This window comes from Meriones unguiculatus, chromosome 10, assembly GCF_030254825.1.
Source record: "Meriones unguiculatus strain TT.TT164.6M chromosome 10, Bangor_MerUng_6.1, whole genome shotgun sequence".
NCBI classification, from domain to species: Eukaryota; Metazoa; Chordata; class Mammalia; order Rodentia; family Muridae; genus Meriones; species Meriones unguiculatus.
Window position 1 is genome coordinate 67,618,261 of NC_083358.1, and position 23,612 is coordinate 67,641,872.

A 23,612-nucleotide genomic window follows, 5' to 3' on the forward strand; every position below is an offset into this window, starting at 1 on the left:
TCCAAGATGGTGGCGCCAAGTGCTCATTGTGTCTGATCAGTAGGGTAGCAGTGACTGCATAGTGACCAACAGACCAAACTGTGGACCCCCAAACACCAGTGTCCGTGTTTCCCAGGTTTCCCGTGTTTATCACTCTTACAGATGATAAACACCTTCAGCAAAGTGGCTGGATACAAAACTAACTTTGAAAAAAATCAGTAGCCTTCCTGTATACAAAAGACAAACGGACTGAGAAAGAAATTAGGGGAACTACACCCATCACAGTAGCCACAAAAACAAAAAGTATCTTGGTGTAACTCTAACCAAGCAAGAGAAAGACTTGTATATGAAAAAAAAAACTTCAAGTCTCTGAAGAAAGAAATTGAAGAAGGTATCAGAAGATGGAGCGATCTTCCTTCCATCTCATGGATCGGTAGGATTAACATGGTAAAATTGGCCATCCTACCAAAACCTATCTACAGATTCAGTGTAATTTCCATCAAAATACCAACACAATTCTTTACAAACCTTGAAAGAACAATTCTAAACGTCACATGGAAAAAACAGAAAACCTAGAATAGCTAAAAGCATTCCTGTACAATAAAAGAGCTTTAGGAGGTATCTCCATCCCTGATCTCAAGTTGTACTATAGAGCAACAGCAATAAAAACTGCATGGTACTGGCATAGAAACAGACTGGTGGATCAGTGAAATCGAATTGAAGACCCTGAAAGAAACCTACAAAATCTATGGACTCTTGGTTTTTGACAAAGGAGCCAAAACCATATGTTGGAGGTTGGTCTGATATCTGTTAATGGCCCTCAAGATCTGATTACACCTATCCTTGTTTTGTAAACCTGCCTAAGACATACCTGACTGGTTGATTAAATGGCCTATACTTGGGCAGGGCAGAATGGGGTAGGTGTGGCTAAGATTCCCGGGCTTTGGAGGACAGGAAAATCATGGGAGACAAAGAGTCAGGAAGAGAGAAGAAAGGAGGATGCCAAAATGGATTAGTGTGGAGAAAAAACACACACAGGCCAGGAGGAAGGACTCCAAGAATGGAATGAAAAGGCCCAAATGAAGAATACAAGCAAATACCATGGGATTACCAATGAATGGCAGATCAGATGAGAAGGATTAAGATGGACGGCATTGGATGGGGGCTGAGAGATGGATGGTGGGGTTACTGGGCCAGTGTAGGTGAAATATCTGCCCATCCCAAGATAATTAAGGCAATTATAAAATCTAACAGGTGTCTGAGTCTTATTATTTGTGATAGCAGGTTAAAAAGTACTGCCATGATAATCTTAGGGCTAATAATAAACATTATATAGCCCAACACATTTTTTTAATTTATTGCAACTATACAATGAAAAAATAATAGCATCTTTAACAAATGGTGCAGGTCTAACTGGCTGTCTACATGTAGAAAAATAAAAATAGATCCATATTTATCACTCTGCATTAAACTAAAGTCCAAGTAGATCAAAGACCTCAACATAAAACCAGACACACTAAGTCTACTAGAAGAAAAAGTGGGGAAGAGCCTTGAACTCACTGGCACAGGAGACAACTTCCTGAACAGAACACCAGCTCAGGCTCTAAGATTAATAAATGGGACGTCATGAAACTGAAAAGCTTCTGTAAAGTAAAAGATGCTGTCAACACAACAAAATGACAGCCTACAGACTGGGAAAAGATCTTTACCAACCTTACATCTGACAGAGGCCTAATATCCAAAATATATAAAGAACTCAAGAAATTAAACTCCAACAAACCAAATGATCCAATTAAAAAATGGAGTACAGGCTAAACAAAGAATTCTCAATAGAGGAATAGCAAATGGCAGAGAAACTCTTAAAGAAATGTTCAACGTCCTTAGTCATCAGGGAGATGCAAATCAAAACAACCCTGAAATTTCACCTTACACCCATCAGAATGGCTAAGATCAAAAACTCTTAACTACTGAGCCATCTTTCCAGCCCCTTAAGATCAAAAACTCAAATGACAACACATGCTAGTGAGGATGTGGAGAAAGGGGGGCCCTCCTCATTGTTGGTGGGATTGCAAACTTTTACAACCACTTTGAAAATCAATCTGGCACTTTCTCAGAAAATTGGGAATAGTGCTACCTCAAGATCCAGCTATTCTACCCCTGGGCATATACCTGAAAGATGCTCCACCATACAAGAAGGACATTTGCTCAACTATGTTCAAAGCAGCTTTATTCATAATAGTCAGAATCTAGAAACAACCTAGATGTCCCTCAACCAAAGAATGGATACAGAAATTGTGCTACATTTACACAATGGAAAACTACTCAGCTATTAAAAGCAAGGAAATCATGAAATTTGCAGGCAAATGGGACTAGAAAAAGATCATCCTGAGTGAGGTATCCCAGAAGCAGAAAGACACACATGGTATATACTCACTTATAAGCGGATATAACATATAGACATATAGACATATAATACAGGATGACCATACCTCAATCCATAGACCTAGAGAAGCTAAAAATAAGGAGGACCCTAGGGAGGATGCTTAATTCTCATTCAGAAGTGCAAACAGAATAGACACCGGAGGCAGCTGAAGAGAGGGAAGTGCCATCCTCTTAGTTTATTTTTAAATTTTATTTATCTTTTTGAGACAGGGTTTCTCACCGGAGCTTGGGACTCGCTAATTAGCCTAGCTTGTCTGGGCAAGAGGCCCCAGGATTCCGTTTGTCTCTGCCTCCCCAGCCGTGAACTACAAACAGGAGCCACCACAACCTGCTTTTTAAATGGATGCTGAGGACGCAATGCTGAGGTCCTTACACTCGTCCACCAAGCATCCTACTGACTAAGCTCTCTCCCCAGCCCCATTAGTTTTGTTTTGTTTTAATTGTATTTGGTTACATAAGGCAAGTATGTAACTATACAGTATCCCTTGAACAGAATTCCTGCCCCCAATCCTGCTACCCTCTTCTTCCTGGCTCTCCACCATCCCTCTAGCCCTAGACACTTTTCACCGTTAATCTCCCCTCATCTGTACACACATGACTTTATGTAAATATAATGTCTGGTACCCATAAGTGAGAGAAGTCACTGGAATTTGTCATCCTGAGGACAACTTCATTGGCTTATCATGATGATCTCCACCATTCATTTCCTGAAAACGACAACTTCATTCTTCTTCACCGCCGAAAGCAAGCCATTGTGTGTACACGCCGCATTTTGTTTCTACGCTGGTGGACACTTGGCTCCATGACTTAGTTATGGAGTGTGACAAACACTGACGTGCAAGTGTCTCTGTCTGTGGTGGTTGGGGTCTTCCAGCGGCACACAGCTGGGTCATATGGTGGGTCTACTTCTTTTCTGTCTTTTGAGGAAACTCCACACTGATTTCCACAGTTCATATCTCACCCGTGCATTTGGGTGCATTTGGGTTCTCTTTTGTTCACATCCAAACCACTGTCTGATGCTGCTGTCTTAACGGCTGCTATTGTGATGGGTGACATGGGATCTCAGGGCAGTTGTTACCTGCATTTCTCTGGTGGCCAGTTGAACAGGTCTGAACATTTATTAGCCCTCTGCATTTCCTCTTTTGATAGCAGTCTACTCAATAGCCCACGTATTGTTTGGTTCATTTGGCTTTTTTTAAAAAATTTCTTTGTATATTCTAGATATTAATCCTGTCTTCACTCTGCTTCTTTCACTCTGTTTCCTTCGCTGTGCAGAGTATTTTCACTTCCTGAAATCCCAACTGTCAACTGCTTTCTGAGTCTAATTCAGAAAGCCCTTGCTGATGTCAATATATGTATTTTTCAAGATCTTTAAATTCACATGTGTGTCCGTGAACACCTGTGTGCAGGTGTCTGAGGAGGCCAGAAGAGCTGTCAGAGGCCCCAGAGCTGGAGTTACATGTGAGCTGCCAAATGTGGGTGCTGGGCGCTAAGCTCCATCCTCTGGAAGATCAGCAAGCTCTTCACAGGCAAGCCGCCTCTTTCGCCCCTGTGCCAACACCTAGAAATGTCTTCCCGAATGGCTTCAGAGTTTTGGGGGCTTATGTTAAGGTCTTGGATCCATCTGAGTTGACTTTTGCCTCACTCTTCCACATGTGAAGATCCAGTTTTCCCACCATCATTTGTTAAAAAACAAAAACAAACAAACAAACAAACAAAAAGGAAACGAAAAAGAATCCAACTCTTTTTCTCCATTGTGTATTACCAAAATCACATTTCAGGCAGCTCCAGTCGCATGTGTTCCCCGCTGAGTCCTCTACCCTCTTTGACCTAGGCGTCGATTTTCGTGCCAGCGCCACACCCTTTTGTTACTTCAGCTCTGAAGTCCCCGAAAGAAGCTATGAACCAACTTGAAATCGTTCCTTTCTTCTTAGGATTGCTTTGTCTGTCTGGGGTCTCTTGTGCTTCCATATGAATGAATTTAAAATTTTTCTCCTCTTTCTGTGAAATAACGACATCGGGATTTTGACAGGTATTGAACTGAATTTGTAGACTGCTTCCAGTAGCATAGTCATTTTCACAATATTAAATTTTCCAATCCATGAGCATGGGAGGCCTTTTCAACCTCCTTCAGGGTTAGAGAGTTTCCGTCATAGAGGTCTTTCACTGCCTTGTTAGGTTTATTCCAAGGTGCTTCTCTCCCAGATTGTGAATGGGGCTGTTTCCATGTTTACTTTCTCAGTATGTTTGTTATTGGTACAGAGGAGGCCTACCAATTTTGTATGTGAACTTATTTATTTATTTTTGTGTTCCGTTACTTTAATAAAAGTGATTATCAGCTCTGACTGTCCTGGTGGAGTTCTCAGTCTCTCATGCAAGAGTGTACCAGCTGCAGATAAGGAAACTGATTTCCTGCTCGCATCTCTTTTATTTCCCTATTTCATAGCTCTAGCTAAGACTTCCAAGTATTGTAATCAGACTGAGAAAAGTATTGCGGGGAGGGGAGTCTGAGGAGATGGCTCAGTAAAATGCCTGCTATGCAAGCATAAGAATCCAAGCTCTCTCATGCACACGCAACCCGGATGCAGAGGGACGGGACTCTAATTCCAGGGAGGCGGTGGGGACGAGAACAAGTAGATCCCTGTTTGGTAGTCAGGTTAGCTGCAAGGATAAGCTGCAAGCTCAGTGGGGTACCCTTCCTGGAAAATAAAGGCAACTTCAGCCTCTGCACACACATAGGTGTACCACACATGCATGTGCACACACTCCCACATGCTGAAATGGAGAAGACAGATGCTCCTGTCTTCTCGACTTCAGTGGAAATACATTCAGCTTTTGTCCACTGAGCACAATGCCGGCTATAGGTTTATCACATACAGCCTTCATTGTGTTGGGCTATGTCCCTTCTGTCGAGTTCCTTAAGAACTTTATTTGAATTTATTTTTGTTGTTTTAAGTTGTGTGTATGCGTACATGTGCAAGCATGTGCATACAAGTGAGTGCAGGTACCCCACGGAGGCCAGTCATGTCGTTCTCCTGGAACTGGAGTTAAAGGCAGCAAGCCTGATATGGGTGCTAGGAACTAAGCTTTTCTTCTGCAAGAGCAGTACAGTCCCTAGAGCACTGAGGCCTCTTTCTAGCCCCCTCGAGGGCTTTCATCGTGACAGGATGGTGGGCTCTGCCTATCTGCCTCTATTGTGATGATCGTGTGACGTCCGTCCTTGAGGCCATGCATGGAATGATTACTTTAACTGATTTATGTACGGTCACCCATGCTTACATCTCTCAAATGTAGCCAACTTGATCATGGTGGATGATCTTTTTGATGTGTGCTTAAATTTGGTTTGCAAGTACTTCACTGAGAATATTCATTGTCCACCAAGGAGATTAGTCTTTCTTTTTTGTTGTTACTGTATTTATTGGGCTTTGGTATCAGAATAATGAGACTTCATTGAATGACAGTGTTCCCTCCTCCTCTATGTTATGGAATAATTTGGGAATCATTAGTGTTCTTATTTAAAGGGCTGGCAGAGTCAACATAAACCCATCTGCACCTGGTCTTTATTTTAGTTCATAGTTATTAATTGTTATTACAATTATTATTGCTGCTTGAATATTTTTAAAAATAGATCTAAGTTATTTATCTAATCTTGGTTTAGTTTTGATAGGTTGTATGAGTCTAGAAATCAATTTCTGAAAGTTTTAAGGATAGGTCCTAATGATTTTCTGGCTTTCATTGGTTTCTGTTATAGTGCCTTCCTTTTTCTCTTTAATTTTATTAATTTGCGTCAACTTTCTTCCAGTTAGCTTGGCTAAAAGTTAGCTTGGCTAAAAATCTTGTTTATTTTTCTAAAGAACTGCTTCATTAATTCTTTGGAATTTTAGGGTTTCATTACATTAATTTCTGCCCTGATCTTGATTATTTCTTTCCATCTACTGGTTTTATGTTTGGCTTGTTCTTGTTTTTTCAAGGCCCTAACATGCATCATTAAAGCTATTTGTTTGAGATCTGATTTCTTCTTCTTTTAAAATAACTTCTAAATTTATTTTGATGTGTATGGGTGTTTTGTTTGAATGTATGTCTGTGTTCCACATTCACTCCTGGTACTCAGAGAGGACAGAAGGAGGGGATCAGATACCCTGGAAATGGAGTTACAGTTGTGAGCTGCCACGAGGGTCCTGGAAATTGAACCTAGGTCTTCTGGAAGCACAGCTAGTGCTCTTAACTACTGAGCCATCTTTCTAGCCCCTCAAATCTAATTTCTAAATGTACATATATTTTGTTGGGTTTTATTGGACTGCCTGTTGGTGAGAGTGCTGAGATTACTATTATGGTGTCGGAGTCAATCTGTCTTTGCATCCAACAGTGTTTATTTTATGAAACTAGAAACACACATGTCTGGTGCATACACGTTTCAAATTGTGACTTCCTTTTAATCTGAGTGACTTTATATCTTCCAACTAATTGGTCTATTTTGTCAGATGTTAGTGCAACAACCCCTGCTTTCTTTCTGCTTTCTTTCCATAGGCTTAAAAAACCTTTCAGCCCAAGGTTTTGTCTTTGATGGTAAGGTATGTTTCTTGGGAGTAAGAAATAGATGCTTGTGTGTGTGTGTGTGTGTGTGTGTGTGGTGTGTGTGTGTTTGTGGTACTGTGTGGATGAGTGTGTACCTGTGTTTGTGGACCAGAGTGTTGACGAAGCTCCGCCTTGGTGTTTGAGAACTGTCTCTCTGAACATGGGGCTCACAGATTCAGCTAGACTGGCTGGCCTTCAAGCCCTAAGGTTATGCCATCTTGGCCCCCTAGCACTGGGTACAGGAGGATGTGGCTGCGACTAGCTTTTCTAGGTAACCACCTGGTGCTGGCTTGGCCCTGGGTTTGTAGTCTCCACTGCCCACCTCCAAAGAGAAATCTCACCTGGCTTGACAAGTATACAATTATTGCCTTTCCTTGATTTTAGTTTAAAAATTAGATTTATACACGAGTGTTTTGCCTGCAAATGTGGTACCACAAGTATACCCACTGCCCACTGAAGTCAGAATATCGTCGGATCGCCACGACTGGAGTTACAAGTGATTGTGAGCCATCATGTTGATGCTGGGAAGTGAACACAGGTCCTCTGGGAGAGCAACAAGTGCTCTTAGCCACTCAGCCATCTCTCCAGCCCCTTACCATGAAAAAGGAAATAAACGTATAATCAAACAAGATTCATCACAGTTTTTGTTATCTCTTTTCCTCTCCTTCTTTCCCTGTCCACGCAGCTTCAATTTCTCTTTCTCTAAGGTGGAGCCCCTACCCTGTGCCCAGCCCACATGTTTCTATATGTGTTCCAGGCAGGCTTCAACTCTTGCTGCTCCTGCTTCCGCTGCCTGGGTGCTGCAGTTTTCAGTGTGTGCACCACCACATCCAGCTAAGTTCTGGCCTAAATAGCCATTTGGAACTTGGCAGCCTCTGGCAATGGACACTGAATGCCTTCCTTAAAGTACAGCCTGACGGCCCTGCAGAGATGGCTTGGCGGCTAAGAGCACTCGCTGTTTTTGCAGAGGACTCAGCACATGACGCTCCACAATCATCTCTAATTCCAGTTTCAGGGAATCTAGCTCCCTCTTCTGACTTCTGAGGGCACCAGGCATGCATGTGGCCAACATACATGCATGCAAAACACTCATACATATAAAATAAACAAATCTTTTTTTAAAAGTATACTGTGAGCAACCTCTGTTACTATATTCTAGGAAGGACTCCCATATTGACGGGAAGTTAATACTTAATGACCCACAGGCTCTTTCTAACCTAGGATTCTTCCGGGAGTTCATCAATTTAAAAAAAAAAAAAAAAAAAAAAAAAAAAGGGCTTTTTATCTGTGACTCATGTTCAAGCGTGAGCAACGCTGGGATCATCCCCAAACATTTCCGTGACCCATAAGTGAACACAAAAAGGCTTAGCAGATAACAGGACAACTATCCAGTGGCTCTGCCAAAGCCAACAAACATGCTACAAATGAAACATCAAGGTAAAATTCTTCTCTGAATGGCAAAACAACAGTGATCCTAACTAGAGTACTGGCAGACTCAGGTCTCTTTTGTCCTCTCAGGCTGTACTTTGAGGATAACTTGGCTGCTCAGAGAAACTCATTTGAATACTCTCCCTCGCCTGCAGGGACACTTTTAATTGAGAGGCTTTCAACTGTTTCTATGGAAACGATGATAATTTGGGGGCCTTTCCTTATCTAATTTCCAAGTTCAGCAAAAGACAGTGCTGGAGACAGGTACCACTGAGTGCTGGGGGCAGGGGCTCTCCACAGCACGGGGAGGACCCCTGTGGACTTTACTTCTGATGGGTTCCGAACACGCCCAGGTTGTCCTAAGTTGTAAATTAATTCAGACTTTTTTTTCCCCAGAATACAAACAAACAAACAAAATAAAACCACCAAAAAAAAAAACCCTTTTTATAACAGAGTAACAGATGTCACTGTGGTGCCACATACCTATAATTCCAGCAGTCATGGTGAAAGCATGGGGTCTCAAGTTGGAGACCAGCCTGGGCTAGAGACTCTGAAGCCAGCCTGGGACACACACACAAACACACACACACACACACACACACACACACACGGAGTTGGAGGTGGGGTGGAGACTGTTCCCAAAACATAGACAGCAAATAAAAAATAAGCTGAACGTTTCTGAAATGTGGGTGTTAGAAAGCCTAAACTGGACACTAGGCATTTCACCTCACACAGTTAATAACTCTTTGTGGGGAGAATACAGCGCATCCCCTGTCAGGATTCTCAAGAATACCGTGTATCAAGAACGCTCACTGTCACCTGGAGCGAGTTTAGGATCCTACACGTGGCGGGCAAGCAGGCTGTGGTTCCCATCCCTGTAGTGTGCAGCACGCGCGTGCTTCAGAGACCTGGTCTATTTCTAATTACACAGAACTTCAAAACAAACTGCGTATACTCCTGGGAACAATAATTTTGGATTACAAAAGTGACAGGGAGCCAAGGCATCATTTTTCTGGTGCCACAACCGTAAGGGTCTCTGACTGGACTTTTAATTCCGTGAAGCTCAATATGACAAATTCGGAACAAGTAACTAACTAGTACGTGCCTGCAGAAGAATAATTCTAATTCAAGCTGAAGGAGCAAAATTCTAAGGTCACAGTTAAGTCAGCCAAGTGTAAAATAGGTGCTCAGATTTGCAGCAAACCCTTAGGATCCTGTGAGAAGAAAATAGCAGACACCTGGCTGGTTACCGGAAACCCGTGGAACCACCCTCTTCAATGAGGACTCCTCTTCACGTCTGGTCAATGCTCCTCAGCTTCTCAAGAACCCTGTCCTGCCCCAGGGAGTAGAGAAACCTCAAGAATCCCTGCTGGAGTGCAGCCATTCGCCACCAGACTTTTCTCTCTGGGGACTGAAGCTGTGAACCCGCGCTCCCCAAAACCAGGTAGCCATATGCAACCATGTGTCAGGCTTTTTAACACATGCAGAAATACAAAGTCAGTGCTTAAGAAAAACACAAGAGCAGGAAAGGGGAAATCCTGTCTGCATTACAGATGCCTCCGTACAGAGAGACCTGAGTCCGCCTGTCACTTAGGATCTTTGGAAGACAGCCTGTTGGGAGTTGTCAGAGCTCTCCACTCACAGGGCATGAAGGTGCAAGCCTGTGATCCCAGCACTTTGTGATGGAAGTGCAAAGATTGGAAATTCAAGGTCATCCTTAGCTACATCATGAGTTCAAGGCCAGGCCACACAAGACTGTCTCAAAACACAAAACAAAACATCAAGAAGAAGAAAAAAAAAAACCCCAACAAGGATTAAAAGAGAAAGTTCTATCCTGGTTTTCATCTGGACCCAAGGAGTCCTGCTTTGATGCTCCTGAAAATTTGCGGGGAAGCACATACATGTCTAAAACTAAAGCCTACTCTACATGCTGGGAAGATGGGAGTATTGTTTAGGGGCATCAGACACTAGACACGGGGTAGAAGGAAGTACTAGATTTCAACTGATCACTTCTGGCTAGCCAACATTTCAAGTCAATGGCAATTAAGGCTGCTCCAGTCTCATTCATGAGGACTCACTTTCCTCTCAGCATTACTGACAAGATGAGCAATTCTAGGTGGAACCGGGGGGGGGGGGGTTATCATTACTGACAGTAACACCTAACACGGCTTAAGTCCTAATTTGGCATGTAAAGTTGTTAAATGTTTGGCTTTGGAGTTTAAACATCAACTTCAAAATTTTGAAATTAAAAAAAAAAAAAAAGGAGCAGACCATCCTCTGGTAACTGTCCTTCATGGCCAGAACTGATATTAGGAGCACACACACGGCCTAGCACTAGTTATGTCACAAGTTCTTATCCTTCTCCTACCTGCATGCTGCAGAGACCTAGGGTTGATGATGCCAAAGGTGCTGACCTCGAAGGAAGTCAGAAACCACCACCCTGAGATGCGGAGTCTAAAGAGTAGTGAGCCATGGGGCGACTGGCCACGTGTACTTATCTTCATACAGCATGACCTGGACGGGAGATTCTGAATAACACTGGGGAGCAGACACAGAAAGAGGAGCGAGACGAAGAGGCTGGGATGGTAATAAAACAGCGGAGGTACTCCTAAACATAGGTTATGAAGCCATTATTGAGATTATAGTAATAAGAGCTGATCTAGATGAGCATAAGCATGTCTCATACTCGTCCTGCGATCTGGCCTACACTACAGCTGCTCCGGCAAGTGGGGGGGGAGGAACCGAATCGTTTATAATATAAAGTGCTACTGTAAACACGAGGTGCACTTCAGTCAGTCACAGAGGCGGACAGCAGCGAGTGTTTTCCACAGATGGCCATTGCCCAAACTGGACAACCAGCTCTTGGTGTATCGGTTTGGAGCAGTACAGAAACAGACCTCCCATAAAACAGAGTTCCATTATCCACAAAGTCCTGGGCCAGGGCTCAGAAGACTGTGTGTGGAAAGGAAGGCGTGCTGAGGGGGTGTGTAACAGAACCAGAAGACAAACAGGTATAAAAAGAGATTTGTGTTCCAGCATTTCGGCAAAGTCTCTTCCCACAGCGGACAAGAGAATGTCCCAGAGCCACCTTCTTGCACACAGTACTCAATTTGCAATTTGCCTGTGATCATAAACACAACAGGCAGGGTAGCCAGACAACGGCTGGATTACAAAATTTTCTTTCCGGGCTGGAATGTGGCTCATCTGAGTCCTTGCCTAGCATAAATGAAACCCTGGGTTCCATGGAAGCACACACACCCGTAATCCTAGGGGGTAGGAGGCTTTAGAAGTTCAAGGTCATCCTCAGCCGCTTAGTGAATCCAAGGCTAGCCTGGGCTACATGAGACCTTGTCTCAAAAATAAGAAAATATCTGTGCTTTTGAGCCAAGACATTAAAAACATAAAGTTTGCATGTGTTTATGGGATACCATAGAATGTGTCGACAGATGCATTAATGCAGTGTTTAATTCAAGGCAAACACCTACCTCTAACATGTCTTCACGATCAGAACACTTGAGTCCCTCACAGTGCACTCCCTGTCACTGCTGTGCTCTGTGCTGGCACACCAGACCGCCTTACTCACACCTCGAACTCACAGGTCAGTCTTTCCCCATCACAGCCTTCCCCACCCCTCTGATTATCGAGGGTCGTTCTGATCTCAGGTTCTATAAATCAACTTTTTGTACCATGTGAGGTCATGCAGTTTTGTTTTGTTTTTTTCCTTTAGGCGTATGGATTATTTCACTAACAAAATGATTCTCCAGTCCCATCCATGCTATCACAAATCACAGGGCCCTTTCCCTCCGCGGCTGGGTAGTATTCCACTGTGCGCATGTACCACGCTCTCTTTACCCATGCACCAGCTGACGGACACTTGGGCTGTTTGTTTCCTTGCCTATTCTGAGTGTGCTGAAATGAAGAGGGTGGGTTCCTCTTCAACATGCTGGTTTCACTTCCTTGGGATTTATACCCAGATGTGGGGACTGCGTCAGATGATTTTGTATGTATGTGTGTGTGTCACTCACGTGCACACATGTTTGCAGTATATGTATACACGTATGTGTGTCTGCCTGCTGTGTGGGAGCATATAGAAGACAAGTGTTGACACTAGAATTTTTCTTCAATTGCTTTTCCATTATTTGTTTGTTTGCTTGTTTTGAAACAGGGTCCTTCACTGAACACGGAGTTTACCATTTGGGCTCTGCTGTCCAGCAAGACCCTGGAATCTTCCTCTGACCTCCAGTGCTGGAGTTACAAATGTGCGCCACCTTGTCCTGATCTTACACGGAAGCTGGAGATCTGAATTCAGGTGGTTGCACACGCACAGCAAGCACAGTGCCCACTGAACCATACCCCAGCCACGACAGTTCTATTTTTAATTCTTCATTTGGAACAGTCTTGTATGTAGCTCAGGTTGGCCTCAAACTTGGTGTGCAGCCCAGGCCAGCCTTGAACTCAGTGTGATCCTCCTGCCTTAGCAAGTGTTCGGATTACTTGCACCTACCATTTCACCTGTCTCCTACATTTTTTTTTGAGGAACCCCTACGCCTTTCTCCATAACGGCTGCTCTAATTTACATTTCTGCCAACGCCATGCAGGGATTCCCTTTTGCCTCATCCTCATTAGCACTTGCTACTACCTTTCATCTGACAAACTTGTTTTGTATCTCAGTTTCTACTACCTATGTGATCATAGGCAAGATACCTCACGTGCCTAGGCCTCAATTTACACATCTGGGAAATTATACCATATGCCATAAGGTTATTATGAGGATGAAATAAATCAAATCAGTGGGAACGAGAGCTAAGTACCTGGCACAGAGAAAGAATCCAATGAACATTTAGCTCTACCATCCACATCAGTCTTATGTTAGAACAAGGAGAAACCACTTCGTCAGGAGCTGCATCTGAGAGGAATGCTGCACTGGCTGGCTGTGTATGTCTACTTGACACAAGCAGGAATCATCAAAGAGGAAGGGGTTTCAGTCGAGGAAACGCCTCCATGAGATCCAGCTGTAAGGCATTTTTTTCAATTAGTGATCAGTCCGGGAGGGCCCAGACCGTTTTGTGGGTGATGCCATCCCCGGGCTGGTGGTCCTGGGTTCTAAAGCAGGCCATGGGGAGCAAGCCGGTAAGCAGCACCCTCCATGGCCTCTGCCTCATTCCCTGCCTCCAGGTTCCTGCCCTATGTGAGATCCTGTCTTAACTTCCTTTGGAGATGAGCAGCAATGTAGAAGCATAAGCTGATTAAATCCTTTCCTTCCCAACTTGCTTTTTGGTTGTGGTGTTTTGTTGTAGCAACAGAAACCCTAAGACAAATTCTAACACACACACACACACACACACACACACACACACACACACACACACACATCCCAACTACTGGAGAGGGATCTTTTGCTCCAAGTACTTGCCCTGCCTGATGCTGCCTAAGGAAATCTGTGGCCACATCTGTTGATCATGCAGAGCGAGGCACTAATATCTGGAGCGTGCTAATTGGATCTTTGGAGAGAGAGAGAGAGAGAGAGAGAGAGAGAGAGAGAATAACCTAAGATGTGCAGAGGAAGGCAGAGGGAGGACTATGAGTGAACAAAAGCAGGGGTAGGTAAAGCCTCTGTACGTAGAGAAGTCACATGACACTGTACATGCAGCAGCTGGGTACTTCTGCAGCCAGGGAGCTGAGGACTGCATTTGGTGGCTGTTGGGACTCTGCAATGACCTCCTCATAGCTGTTCACCCCCATTCTGTCTCAGAATGCATGTGGAAGCATCTTCCAGCCTCCCTCCCCGCCTCCTTCCTCATCAGCACCTCAGCGGTCCAGCCACCTCTGCGATTCAAGCAGCTTCTCCCTCCTGGTTCCGCAGTAAAGGAGTGTGTTCTGGGTAACAATTTCTCCTTCAAAGAAGTTGCTATGCGAGCACCAGAAACAAAAAGGCAAACAAAGCTGCGGAGCGTCCCGAGCCAAGGCACTTCAGGAGTGTCTGTGGTTTTCTTCAGCGCCGGCACAGCGCAGCCTCTGTGTGCCACCTGGCAGGCTGCAGGTTCTTCCCCGTCAACCCACACAGTGAAGAACTGCAGAAATAGCAGAATGTACCCCAGGGTCTGGGGCTCTCCTGCCTTTGCATACATAAGCGCATGCCTTCCAACTGCTGGATGGGAAACAGAGGGACAGGCTTATGAAATGTGCGTGCAAACCCAGACCAGATGGACCTCTGTGAGGTATTTATGACACTGGATCCTGGTTCACCCTACCTCTCCACACACCAGGCCCTACTGCTGCAGGCCTGAAAACTTCCCCAGAAGACGAGGGAAAGAAACATTTCCCTGCTGACAAACGGTGACAGGTGTGGCATTTCAAAGAACATGCAAGTAGGATTCGTGGAAAATTGTGGCTTTTGAATGATGTCCACAGAAGGACCAGGCAGGGGCCTACAGAAACTCATTAAAGAACCTCTAAGAACGTTCCATGGCAAAACCACTTCGTAAAAAACCCAAGTTTCCATCTACCCGGTGAACTGCAGCAGAGGCCAGCGGTGGGCTGGGGTGGGATGAGGTGTGCCAGGAGAGCTTGACAGACTTGAACGGTCTCAGGAGATGTGATGAGCTGAGAGCAGCTTAGCTCAGGCCTAGTAGAGAAGCTCACCTTCAGGAAAGCGAGCCATTTTACCTTGTCAAGAAAGGTCATCAGAGTGACTCAGGTAATCCTTTCTTGCACATTAAAAAAAAAAAATGTTCATGTGGTATCTTTGAAGAGATGAAGAGTACAATCATCTTTTAAGCCTATACAAATTCTTGCAGCCAAGCAGCTGCTGGGAGAGCAGCTGGCTGGTTCCACAGGCTGGTTTTGCTCACAGGTAGGAAAGACAGCCCACCCCCACACTAGTGAGTGACTGCCCCGCAGACAGAAAGCCCCACACAGAAGTATCCCACATCCTAAGGGCCCCATGTTCCCCGGCACCTGACGGAATCTTTCATACATCTACTCAGAAGACAGTAATTACACTTAGGAATATTCTATTCTATTGTTTTGTTTCTTTCTATGTAGCCTTGGCTGTCCTAGGCTCGCTTTGTAGACCGGGCTGGCCTCGAACTCATAGAGATCTGCCTGCCTCTGCTCCCCGAATGGGATTACCGGCGTGGCCCACCGTGCCCAGCTGAACAGAATTCTTAAACATGTTTACACTGAAAAAATAGAGGCCCTGTTTAAGACTGAATGCCTCTCTGCCCCACTAATCATAATCACCACCGAGGCGACAGCAGCTGAAGATGAGGTCCTTTGAGAAGTTCATGAGGCTAGAATCCCCATGACCTGACAGGCATCCTTGAGAGAAGAGACCAGAGCTCCCTGCCCACTTCCCATCCTGCCAGGCATGGAGGCGGTGAGGATTCACCCATCTGTAGGCCAGGGTGGCAGCCTTCTCTTGGAACTGAACTGGCCCGCGCCTTGATCTAGCCTTCCGTCCTTCTTTCAGTCCACACTGTGTTATTTTGTCTTAGTCTGCAGAACCGTGTCAGCCGTGGCCACTTAGACCAAGATTCAGTGACAGCCCACAGCATGTGTGCAGGGAGGGGCCATTGGGCAGGGGAGAGGCACCACAGAGAGGAGGGATAGAAGGTCATGTCAGCAAGTGTGGAGGCAAAGACACCGGACTCGGTCAACAGGGTCTGTGTGTGTGAAGAGGGATGGAAGTAGCTAGAAGAGGGTGTCAGGGTGAGATTGGGCCTGCTCTTCAGGCACTCGGGCGAGGAAGGCCCAGGCATTTCTGTACCGAGAAACCCTGTGCAGGCCTCTGCTGGGCACTACAGAAGCAGCTGGTGGACCTGTTGCACAGAGCTCAACTGGGGCCCTGTCCTGAGAGCTACAGAGATGCATACTATGTCAGGCCCCGGGAGGCCTTCATTACTTCACCCACCTACCAGCTGAGTACTCGGGAGAAAGTGGGGGACAGACACAACGTGAGAGAGCCAAATCACTGAAGGGAGAGGGGGACTGAGGAGATTTGTGTCTAGGTCCCCTGGCCGCTGAGCTATACGGCCTATCCTCGTGGCATGTACTACTGGATGACCGGTGCGGGCAGCAGGGGAGTGGGGGTTCTTATCTCTAACGCAACACGGTTAAATCAGGAAACAGCGTTCCTGACTCAGGTTTCACTGCTAACAGAAAACCAAAGTGAGTGGGAGCTAGCCCTGCCTGTCCCCCGCCCACGCCGCCACTGGTAATGCCCTCGTCGAGTCAGGCATGCAAAAAGGTGGCGAGAGAGCCTGGTGAGGAGACTCAAACTGTCCTGGAGGTGGCTGCTGTGGGAGACGGATCAGTTGGTGAAGGCGGTCAGTCAGCGAAGCCGCTGCTGTAAACGATGACCCGAGGTCAAATCCCCAGCACCCAGACACGAAATGAGGGATTTGTGCATGAAACTGCTCACTCCCAGGGGCGCATGTGTGGGAGGTGAGACTTCTCTTTTCACTCACTGCTGACGCGGAGTGCCAAGGGGAGAACCAGGGTGCAGGTGGTCGTCTGTGATGAGGGACATGGGGCCCGCTCACCTGGACAGACGAAGGCTGGCTGCCGACTGCTCTGGGGTCAGAGGCCAGCAAGGGGGATTCTGGTTGGACTGAGCTCTTTTGCAAGAGCAATCACGAGGGCAGTGTGGAAGAGGCAGCTTGGGCCAGGCTGACCTCACCAGATGGGACTACCTAGGCTGAAATGAGACATCAGCAGAATTCAGAGGGACAGACAGAAGAAAAGGGGTCTGTCCGGGGTATAGCGTGGCCACTCAGATCAAAGCAATCGAAAGGCTGAGGAACTCAGCAGGGAAGCTTTAGGAAGACCCCAGGCCATTTGTTCTAGCACCCAGCAAGCTCATCTGTATTCTGAGCTGACAGGAAGCAGCCTATGAAACTATGGCCAAGGCCCACATCCCTGTGCCCCCATGGCCCAGCGCAGTTTGGCATGGGTAAGCGATACTATCTCAGTGCCAGACAGAGTCTGTCTTAGAGTAGGTCAGGAAGGGAGGTCTGACCATAAGTAACAAGGCCTCTGACCTTTTAGCCAATTTCAAGTTTTGTTCCTAAAGAACTTGTCTGAGTAATATTTCAAGGGTTACATACACAAACAGATTTTATTTGACTTTTTTCATCATGCCCCGTTCTTGCTTCAGGCTCTGACAAAAAGCTGCCTGTTTACAGATATGACAGGGAGCTTAAGTGGGTGGCAGGGATAGCTGAGGGAGGGTGGCAGAGAGGGTTACTATGCTTCAGTCAATAGAGGGGCATCTTTGAAGAAGGCTTCCAGGGTCTTACAGCTATCCCTTCAAGTGACTCCAAAGCAGGGTAGCCAAATCTTTCCACTCCTGCCTTCCTCTGCCATGAACTGCTTGGCTGTCCCAGTCTCGGCATTCCTGACTCCCCTTCCTGGGAACACAGGGAGAGTGTACTACAAGATGGTGATGGAGAGACTTCCAGATAGAGACTTGAGGCAGGGAAAAGGCCCTACAACAGAATTGTCCCCAAATGCAGGAAAGACACAATACGGGATCCATTTCCAGCTTCTCTCCTGGACTCAGGGTGTGTAGCCAGGGGAGGGCATGAGGGAGGATGACAGAGGACAAGGAGACAGAGAGGGAGAAAACAGGAATCTTCAATTTCCCTATTTCTGAAATTTAACCCAAGGTAACGCATGGACCACAGGAGTGAAAATGAAACCTCCTTATAAGGATGTATTTTTTTTATCCTAATCAGCATTTGAAAGCATAAAGCTCTTCTGCACGGCTCAGACGTGTTGTTGTGAGCATCTGCATGTCCACTGTGCAGGAGTTGGAGGAAATGGAGTACCAAACTCAGGGAGTTGTCTGCCAAGAAGCAGGAGCTATGTTAGACAAGGCAGGGGACACCGGAAACCCCAAAGTCAAACGCAGGATCAAGGAAGTGCTTTCTCTGATTCTGGAACGTGGAATCCTCTCCTCCCAAGACCAACAACTGTAAAACTCTCCCTTCTAACCGTCAGCAAGGCAACCCCCCTCTCCTTGCCCTGCTCGGAATGATGTAATGAGCAGAAAAGCGCACAAAGCAGGTGAGGGAAAACACCTTAATACTCCCACGAAACCATACAGAGGTAACCAGACAGAGCCCCATTCTTAACAACAGAAATAAGATGCCATTTCCCAGAATTTGCAAACGTGCTATTTCGAAAGCGGTGTCACTCATATCGGATATCAAAAAACAAACCAGGGGTAAGTTGCCTCCTTCTTTACAGTAAGAAGTGTGAAAATAGTTCACTAGAAATCTTATGCAACTACCGACTTTTGCCGCTCAAAGACTGGGGGCCATGGAACAGCCAGGATTTAAAAGAATATAGCCACTGTCATCTGCTCATTCATTGTTTTAAAGATCATATTTCTGACTACTGCTTTAATAAAGGGTCTTACCATGTAGACCAAGCTGACCTCAAATTGATAACCATCCTGCACACACTTCTGGAATTACAGGCACGTACCATCATGGCCTGGGTAAGCAGTATTTTTTTGTTTTGTTTTGTTTTTCTTTCTTTGAGACCTGTTCACGTCTCCAGTTCAAGTAGCCTGAACTGCATAGCCCATAATGACCTTTAACTCCTGATCCACCTCCAGGGTGATAGGATTAAAGGTAGAGCCTGCAACCCATCTGGTTTACGTACTAGAGGGGGACCCCAGGGCCTGATAAATCCCCAGGAGGCACTGCACCGACGGAGCTACAGCCCCAGCCCCTGGACAGTATGACCTGAGCATCACACTAAAACTGGAGAAAGGTTAAGAGCATGTACGGCTCTGCAGAGGACCTGAGTACGGTTCCCAGCACCCACATCAAGCTGCTCATAATTACTCCACTTTCTAGGGCATTTGGTGCCCGCTTCTGGCCTCTGCAGAAGTGGTCTTGGGGCAGGGGCTCCCCAAAATTCATAAGTCAAGGAGGTGAGGGGGAATTAGCAAAGCTGTAAGGAAAGAAAGTAGAAGGTTCAACTAAGTTCCTGGGCTGGCAAAGAGATGGAGCGGAGACAAAGTGAAGGATGTTGCCCATTAAAGAGGGGAATTAAAAACAATGGTCTGATACAATGACAAATAGATGATAGAAACCCTGTGACTGACCCGAGGGTCTACGTCAACCGAACGAACATCAGTCTCAAAGGAAAATTCTACTGACATGACCTGGGCTACATCCTTCAGACGATCAACATTCTGATAGCGTTCAGTAGCGACTTTTAGAAGGCTTGTGCAAACAGGGTTCACCGGGGCACCCCTAGCCCTCTGGAATCCATAGTTCATATCCACGGAGGGAGAGAGAAGTTAAAGGGAGACTTGATTGAGAAGGGAGAAGTGAAGGAGACTGGTGGAAACACGCAGCCGAAGCCACACTGAGTGGAACGGCAGCCTTCTAGATGAAAGGTTTGGGCTCCAGAGGAGGAAAGGTGGCCATTACTGTGTGCATGCCTAATCTCACACTGACCCTCAAACCCTGTTAGATGTGAGGCAGATGTGGTAAGCCAGCTGGGTCTAAGAACAATTTTGGGAACTGTCAGCAAACTGTGGACTCAGGGATGGGCTGTGGGTCTCAAACTCCATGGACACCGAAAAAAGGGAGAAGGGACAGAACCATGTATTTTCTTTTGTAAATATATACATACGTATCTAAAAATTTTAAATTTTTATGTGTATTTTATGTCTGTGCATGGCTTTGCCCACGTGCATGTATCGTATCATGTGCATTGAAAGCCTGCCGAGGAACCCCTAGACCTGTAGTTACACACAGTTGAGACCTTCTGCTGGGAAGTGAACTCAAGCTTTCTCCAAGTGCTCTCAACCGCTGAGCCATCTCTCCAGCCCCTAGGCATACTTTCTATAGCTTCTCAGTGCCCTCTCAATGGCAGAGAGGACGTATTATAGGGAGGTCAGAGGAACACATCCAAGAGGATGGTGGTGGGACTTCAGCCCACCGGTGTGTGAGGACCACCCAGAGAAAAGATGCTCTGGTCACCACAAAGGAAGCAGGAGTTCCCTCCTGACAAAAACCACAAGATCCAAAAGGAGGGACCCAACACAGAGTGAAATGAAAATCCATGGTACATGATCCTAATCTGACTGAAGAAAGACTTTTAAGAGTAAAAGTAACCCAAAGACAGAAATAGTGGGAGAAGGGCGCTGTGGGAACTCTTAAACACATACTCACTCCAACCAGCATTTACTGTAATCCTATGGTACATGTGTCTTTTCTAGATCCAGCATTAGGAGCCTTCACAGGCTAGGTGTTCAATAATGTTATTGGAAAAAATCTGTTCACTATGGCCACACATTGCCAGAGGTGTTAGAGAAGGTGATTCATGCCATATACCGGCTAACATTCCTTCCAAGAAACAGATCCTGAGATCACAGAAAACTAAGAACAGACTAGCTTCCCCTGGAGACATAGTCATTCTTTGATTCTTTAAGACCAACTTGAAATTCAGATACAATTACTTAATAATTATTTCTAACATTCCCCTGTAATATTAACTCGGACTGACAGATATTAAGTTTGAAGGGTAATTATTTTCACCTCTGCTGCTTTTGAACACTACCTAACTGTGTTTAAAGTTTTGTATATTACAGAAATCTGATCCCTGAAGTGGATTTAACATCATTCCAGCTGCGACCCAGTTTTAAACTTTCTCCTTGCCTCCTCCTTTAAAGTAAATGTCACAACTTTGTCTGGAGTTTACCAATCAAACTAGTGTTAACTCGGCAGTTTCCACCCTTTCTACCCTCGGCCTGACTAGGGTTTATCTTAAACCAGAGACCTGGCCTGGTACAGGCTCAAAGGTTTTGGACAAGGGGCTTCTGCAGTTACAAAGGTGGAGACTTTGTCATCCCTCTTCCTGGAACGTCCTCAACCTGCTCTCCTCAGGAAGGCTTGTTCACAGCTCTGAAAGGGACACCCCAGCGCGACAGTTCAGTAATAGAACATTTGCCTAGCGACTCACGATGCAACAATCCAACTGCAGGACGGTAGACACCAGTCTCCTGCCACTCGCTTCCTGCTGGCATCTGCATGCAGTTCCTGGCCAGTGACCTCCTCCAGCCAGAATCTCTCCTAGAATGCATGCTGCATGAGGCAGGAATTCTGTCTCACGCCTTGCTACAGCTCCGTGTCTGAGGTCCAGACGCATGAGCAGTGCGCTGCAGGCTTGGCTACTGCGTGGCCCCGATACCTCAGTCCCTCCTCCTCCTACCTGGACCTTTGCTGGCTAGTTGCTGAGTGACTTGGGCCACGTTCCACTTGCTGGCAGTGGCCCTGACAAAGGACTGTTAATTCGTCCTTTTCTGAACTTGGTGGCACCCTGTCTCCTTGGGAGAATGTTGCCAATTTTGGAAGCTTTTGATTTCATCAGAAAAGATATGTGAGGCAACCAACGAAATAAAAACATAATTGTACTTTATAAAGAGAAAAAGAAACCCTTCAAAATGATCAACTGCCTGTTTATTGCTAGGACAGACAATTGGTTCATTTAATGCCTTCCCAGTATCCTTTTTAAAGCGGCCAGAAATGGGCTCTTATTAAAGGAGTTGTAAGAAGCTGTTATCTGGCATTTAACCAAACTGAGGGCTCTAAAGGGGGAATTTCTGAGATTCCACCAGGACAAATCCCCAGGCTTAACTGGGATGAAGAAGAAGCTAACCACAATCCAAGGGAAGATTGTTATTCAGCAGAGAAGTTTAGAGGGATGGCCTTATCTGTTCGGGGAACTTAATTTGCCTGACTTTGTATAAGGAAGGCTTGGTCTCAAAAGGTTACTGCTTGCTGGGCAGTGGTGCATTTTTCATAATGCATTTTATATATCATAGAACCATTCCATAAGCCAAAAAGGGGTGACACCCTTTTCTCTTTAGTCTTTAATGGTTTTTTTACATTTATGATTGTGTGTGTGTGTGTGTGTGTGTGTGTGTGTGTGTCTGTAACACGTGTGACAACAGTCAGAGGACAATTCTCAGTCCATTCTCTCCTTCCACTAGATGAGAACTACAGATCCAACTCAGATTGTCAGGCCTGGCAGTAAATGCCTTTACCCTCCAGGCCATTTCACCAGGCCCATTTTCTTTGTTTCCTAAAGAGAGAGAGAGAAAGATGAGACGGAGACAGAGGAGACAGAGGAGACAGAGGAGAGAGAGGCAGAGAGAGAGAGAGAGAGAGAGAGAGAGAGTGTGTACATTTGTATTCACATATTCAGAGCAAACATGTCGGTGCATGTGTGCATTCACATTCGTGCACGTGGAACCCACAGGCTAACCTCGGGTGTCATTTCTTAGTTGCAATCCATCTCATGTTTTTGCAACAGGATCTCTCACTGGAACCTGAAGCTCACGAGCCTGGCTCCCAGGATCCTGTCTCCACCTCCCCAGCAGAGAAGTAAAATTAGGTGCCACCACATTTGGCTTTCTGCATCAGTGCACGGATGAACTGAGTTGTGGCAAGCATTTTACTAACTGAACCTGTGTTCCCCTTCTCTTGTGCAGTCCTGAGAACTCCCGACAATGCTCTACAACTGAGTAACACCCCCACAGTCGTTGTTAAAACTTACGTTTTACTCTTTGTTCCATGTGGTCTGTCTGCAAGAGGGTCTACTAGTAGAAACCTCTCTGACTTCCCTAAAGCCCTTTGTTTGGCTACAGCCTTGGTTTGGGTCTCCTTTCTATTTACTGATAATGGCTCTTAAAACATGTGACACTTCAAAAAGAACCTTCAAGCCTTTACGCATAGGCAGGTTCAAGAGGTCAAACAACCAGGAGATAAGAGAACAGTCTCGAAGAAAAAGCTAACTTCTAACTTTGCCAGAATGCTGACCAGTTCTAACAATGTTCATTCTCACTAGGTAGGAGCCAGTAAGACTTTGCTGTGACTTCACTCCCAACAAAAGGGAAAAGGGGGGTGATTCCCACTTTGGAGTTTCAGTGGCGACCTGGGAAAATCAAAAGGTGTGGTAGGGAACACAGAGGAGACAAGGCGTGCTTCGCTAGCACTGCTTAGGATAGAAACTGCCAAGAACCGGAGCTTCATTACCATTTGGAATGTCACCTGGTACGTCTGGATTTTCCTTGGTATGTGACCACTGACCTTGAGCATTGCTTGATATTTATGACCAGAGGCTGCCTGTTCACATTCTTTAGCATCAGAGATGAGTTTATC

At 45.7% G+C, this 23,612-nt stretch overlaps 1 protein-coding gene across 3 annotated transcripts in view; it reads right to left on the minus strand.

The window, feature by feature from the left end:
* The window catches only part of Tspan5 (tetraspanin 5), a 164,972-nt gene that overhangs the window by 15,254 nt on the left and 126,106 nt on the right, over positions 1 to 23,612 (minus strand). The window lies entirely within an intron of this gene.